Source organism: Bubalus kerabau, chromosome 3, assembly GCF_029407905.1.
Source record: "Bubalus kerabau isolate K-KA32 ecotype Philippines breed swamp buffalo chromosome 3, PCC_UOA_SB_1v2, whole genome shotgun sequence".
In the NCBI taxonomy this organism is placed as follows: domain Eukaryota; kingdom Metazoa; phylum Chordata; class Mammalia; order Artiodactyla; family Bovidae; genus Bubalus; species Bubalus kerabau.
The window spans coordinates 53,869,395-53,874,925 of NC_073626.1; the positions used below are offsets into that span (position 1 = coordinate 53,869,395).

At 34.6% G+C, this 5,531-nt stretch overlaps 1 pseudogene; it reads right to left on the minus strand.

Moving 5' to 3' along the window:
• Positions 1-2,183: 2,183 nt before the first annotated feature.
• On the minus strand, positions 2,184-3,122 carry LOC129647252 (olfactory receptor 10AG1-like; annotated as a pseudogene).
• Between the last annotated feature and the right edge of the window lie 2,409 nt (positions 3,123-5,531).

Consider the following 5,531-nt stretch of genomic DNA (forward strand, 5'->3'; position numbering starts at 1 on the left):
AGAAGGGCATGGCAACCCATTCCAATATTCTTGCCAGGAGAATCCCATGGATAGAGGAGCCTGGCTGGCTACAGTCCACTGGGTGGCACAATCAGACACAACTGAAGTCCACAAGAGCAATATTCTCCTAAAATACACACACAGACACACACAGACAAGCATGTGTTCCTACATAAATGAATATCTGTTTTCGTGTCTCTAAATAATAAAATTGTGTGTGCTTAGTTTCTCAGAATTATAAGTGACTTGTTCTGGGAATAGTGCAATTAAAAGTATTAACAAAAGATTATCTTGCTAATAAATATATTTATAATTTACAAAGCAGTGATAGTATTTGCACACATTCATTGTGTTTTAAAAACAAGTGATACAGATACAGATTTTTAGCAAGCTATTACTACTGAATGTGAGAACTAGTTTAGATATGGTTTGTTAGTTGCCAAACCAAAGAGAAAATAATTTGTGAAGCTCTCTACTGACATTTTTAGCTTGTGGAACTTCAGATTACCCAAAAAAAGTCATAATACTCCAAGATATCACTCTTATTTGCCCTTCTCTATAAAAGGAGAGGGATCCAGTCACATCTGTTCGATATATCAATATTTTTAAATGTTGCCCTCCTCCCCGTTAGTTATCTCTTCTCTCTAAAAAAAAATTTTTTTTAATTAGGCAGGAGGGAGAGAAAAAAGAGAGGATTTCTTAATTTCTGTCTCAATCTTTTCAACATATGATAGTTTCAGGATTTATCCAACTTCTTCCTAGAAATTTTCCTGGAATTTTGTTGTTGCTGTTACTATAGTTCTCTTTCTTTTAAACTCCCCTGTATTCAATTGTTTCTATTGGATTTTACTAGGTTATGATGGCTGTATTATCTAAGAATCTTGGTGATTTATTGTTTACTTGGTTCTCAATAAGAGTTGGTTTTTCCTTCTTCACTTTATTATCAGAATTGGTCACACATCATCTGGTTGCTTTCTCCCAAGGAGAAAGTGGTACTGCACCTCCCTATCCATCTGGAAATAGCCAGCTCCATATAAATGTGAACAAAACTGACATATATTTTTATGGGAATAAACTTTAAAAGCAACTGTTCAAGCTTCATCATATATTTTGAGTACTGGTAACAAGTCATATTTCTGCAATGATCTGTTGCCTGTCTATATGAAGGATTATTATATATACACATGCAATTTTGAAAATTATATAACTACAGAAAGAGCACACACAACTAATAATTGTGATTTTCCTTGTCCAGAATGAATACAAATTTATTGTTTGCTATTTTGATTACCTGAATAGCACAAGCTTATTGTAATAAACTGCAGAATTTCAATAAAACAAAGGGAAAATAGAATGATTTACCCTGTGATTTCCATAATTAACAACAATGATTATTTTTGTATTGACCATTTCTAATATGTGTATGTATGTAAGGTTTAAGGTGTAAAATACTTGTGCTTTTATAGCAGATACTTACTTTTACAAAAATTTAAATCCTTTGTCTTTTCCTCTAACTTTCCTATTCCCCACTATCATCTCTAGGAAAAATATATTAAAAAAAACCAGGACTTGTGACTATTCCATCACTTTTTCCAAGCTCATCTATTATATGTAAAGATTTCAATAATAACTTTTGTTTTATCAACTCAACAAATCATATTATGGATTTAATCTGATATACACGTAAATGACACCTAATAATTACTAATATCATTGTACAACATCATTTAATAAACTACATTCCCAATGAAAGCTACTTTTCACTCTAAGAAATTATTTCTCGTAGAATAATTGCTAGGCCAAACTATACATAACATTTTAATTAATGCCCATTACTAACTTAGTTTTAAAAATTTCTGTGACAACTCTACGGAAGTGAATAATATACTTTCAAATAAGTGATATAACTGAGTCTGTATTACAACTGGGCCTATTATAGCAATTCTTGGCTAAAGTTCTTACTACAAGAGAACATTTAACAATAAGGTTATAGAATTCCAAGTGAATGATTTGCTATTTGTTTACCCACACAACTGTATAACTGGAGACAGAAAGTTTCCTCAGTGTTACAAGTAATTTTTATTTTGGTAATAACTACCACTTTCTAGACAGATAAATTGAGTTTAAGATAAATATTGAAAATTTATAACTAATATATAAGAAATCAAGTTCTGAAATACAAGTCAGTTTTTCAATGAACTAAGGTGTTTGCATGGCCATTGTCTCAGTGCCATCATGACATCCTTGTTCCTTAGACTGTATATCATGGGGTTAAACACAGGCATCACAATCGTGTAGAAGAGAGAAAGCATTTTGTCAGTTCCTGCTGAGCCTTGGGTCTTGGGTCTTAAATATGTGACAAGGCCTGATCCGAAGAACAACGCCACAACCATAAGATGAGAGGAGCAGGTGGAAAAGGCTTTGCCCCGACTTGTGGCTGATGGCAATTTAAGGACTGTGGAGATGATTTTGCCATAGGAGACAAGTATCAACAGAAATGGACCCAAAACAAACAGCGCAGCAACTGTGAAGACTGACATTTCATTCAGAAAAGTGTCCCCACAGGCCAGCTTGAGTATGGGAGGGATGTCACAGAAGTGGTTGATGAGGTTAGAACCACAAAAGGGCAGAGAGAAAATCTGGCCTGTCTGGCCTAGTTGGACTGGGATTCCACTGATCCAGGAGCCAGCCACTAGCCGGATAAACACCCTGTAGTTCATAACTAGAGGATAGTGCAGAGGGCTACAAATGGCCGCATAGCAATCATAGGCCATCACGGCCAGAAGGAAGCACTCGGTGGCCCCCAAGTATAAGAATGAAGCACATTTGTGTGGCACAAGCAACTAAAGAAATCGTTCTTCTTTGTGTCCAAAGACATGTGAGCATTCTGGGGAGCGTAACAGACACATAGCAGGTTTCCAAAACAGAAAAATTGCCAAGGAAAATATACATGGGGGTCTGGAGACCAGGGTCTAGTTTTGTTATCAGAAATATGATGCCATTGCCATCGAGATAACTATATAGATGAGTAAAAAGAGTCCAAATAAAAACCCCTGGAGATGAGGAACATCAGCAAAGTCCAGGAGAACAAACTCCATCAGTTTAGTGAGATTACCTTCTGGTGCTTTTTCTTGGTGTTCCATCTGTGAAAAAGGGTAAATGTATTATCTGCTTTTTATTTTTACCATCAGGGGTCAGTGCCTGTTTTATAAATTGTATCATGATATCCAGATTGATTTCCATGATCAATGCAATTGTTTCTAATTTAAGAATTTTATTATGTATGCATTTCCCCTTTCTCAGTTTATAATCCATGTGTTATCACCATACACTCTCCCTTGAAATATATTTTAGGGCATTCTTTCCAAATACAGTCCAATGTCAAAAAAGTTAAAGTGTTAGTTGTTCAGTCATGTCTGACTCTCTGTTCCCATGGACTGTAGCCGGCCAGGCTCCTCTGTCCATGGGATTTCATAGGCAAGAATACTGGAGTGGGTTGTCATTCCTTCTCCAGGGGATCTTCCCCACCCAGGGACCAAACCCGGTCTCCTGCATTGCAGGTGGATTCTTTACTACCTGAGCCACCAGGGAAGCCCCACATGCTCTGATTGGCACAGGCATTGGACAAATTGATAGTTATTGAAGATAGAACCACAACTTTGCCATATGATCTCAGTTTAAAATACTTACATCATTTTGTGGCCATGTTTCACAGTTTGTGGGATCTTAGTACCCCAACCAGACATTGAACCTCAGGCTGACAGCGGGGAAAGTACAGCATCCTAATCATTGAACTGCTAGGGAATTCCCTTAAATATTTACATTTTTTGACAATTTTATTGTATTTCTCTATGACTTTACATACTTCAGTAGAACTATTAATATAACAGAAATTATCTTCCTTATATATATTAAGCTACTATTTAAACTCTTAATTTCCCTCCCATCACTTGATGATCTTGATCATACATGTTCTTATATACAATTCACATTATTAGGCAGTTTACAAAAAAAAATTAGAGAATATTTTATTTTTTGTACATAGGGAAATAAAATACATATATTTCAGTAAGATACTATGTGGGGGCTATCAGATGTTTTTATTCTGGAAAAGTTGTGTGGGAATAGACACAGATAGAAACAATTAAGAGGGTCACTCTGGGAAAACAGGGGTCACCTGAAATGTGTTCACTAGCTGTGTAAGATACTTCCTGTCATGCTTTACTCTGTGTTCTGTATGCATCTTTGATGTCTTTGTTGTTCCTCAAAAAATAATAATAATTCAGATAACAGTTTCTAAACTCACTTTTCTTGAGCTTTATTTATTTATTGAGATTTAGCAATGATGGATTCATTGATCATTTGCACATTTATTTTGTGATTGCAAATCAGTGCGTATTTTTTAAATCATACTTAAGTTTGAATCTTAACTCCATTATTTATCATTTGTTATATTAAGCAATTGTTTAAGTTTTCTGTTTGCTTTCTTATTTGAGATAGTTAAATATTATATTGTTGATAAAATTACCTATCACTTTTAATATGTTTATGTATAAAATATGGTCCTATAATTATAATTATTAATGTGGTATAATGTTCTTAAATCTTTAGTTGCCAGGGTTGTAACACACTCCCTAGAAAAATTGTTTTTGGTAGAGTTATTGAGTTACTCACTGATGATTATTTTTTTCCATTTTTTTCCTTTCATCAGAGCCAGGAGTAGAATACAGTCTTACCTAAATAAGGAATGAAACTCCTCTAGTACAGAATCTCAGAGCATGCACTCAGTTTCAGGGCTGACTCTGCACTGCACCATTGTTAAAGTGATTGCCTTCTTAAATATTACACTCCAGGCATCACTTGACTCAACATGAGTCCCAGCCCTGCTTCTCATTTCCCCACCCTTTATGTTTCAAGTTTTTCCATGCAAGCATAGTCTAAATACAGTGCCATGGATGAAAAATACAATCCTGACAAGATGGCCTGCAGTTGAATCATGGCTTCACTTGCCAGTTGTATGACAATGCAAACTGCTTAATCTTCCTGTGCCATAGATTACTAGGCTGCAAAACTGACTAACAGTTGTACCCATAGTTAGGATTGTTATATGAATTAATTCATTTGATACATGCAAAGAAACTTAAAGTTGTTTTGGTATTCATAGAAAATCTATTTGAAAGCTAGCTATTATTGTTTTTATTAAAAGTTAAATTTTATTCTTCTAAATTTTACTGTTTGCTTTTTTTTTAATTTTATTTTATTTTTAAACTTTACATAATTGTATTAGTTTTGCCAAATATCAAAATGAATCCGCCACAGGTATACACAGTATGAAAAACTGCTCTCTAATTTACCTTGATTTGGTATCACATGGTTAATGTGGGAATGAAATAAGATATTAAAACAATCATCACAGTGTTATAAAAATCCCAGACTCTTAGATGTGAATTCTCCATGAATTTTCTGCCAATGATTTAATAATATTATCACCTCCACTCTGTAGAACTAACAGGGAGAGCACACATGACTTT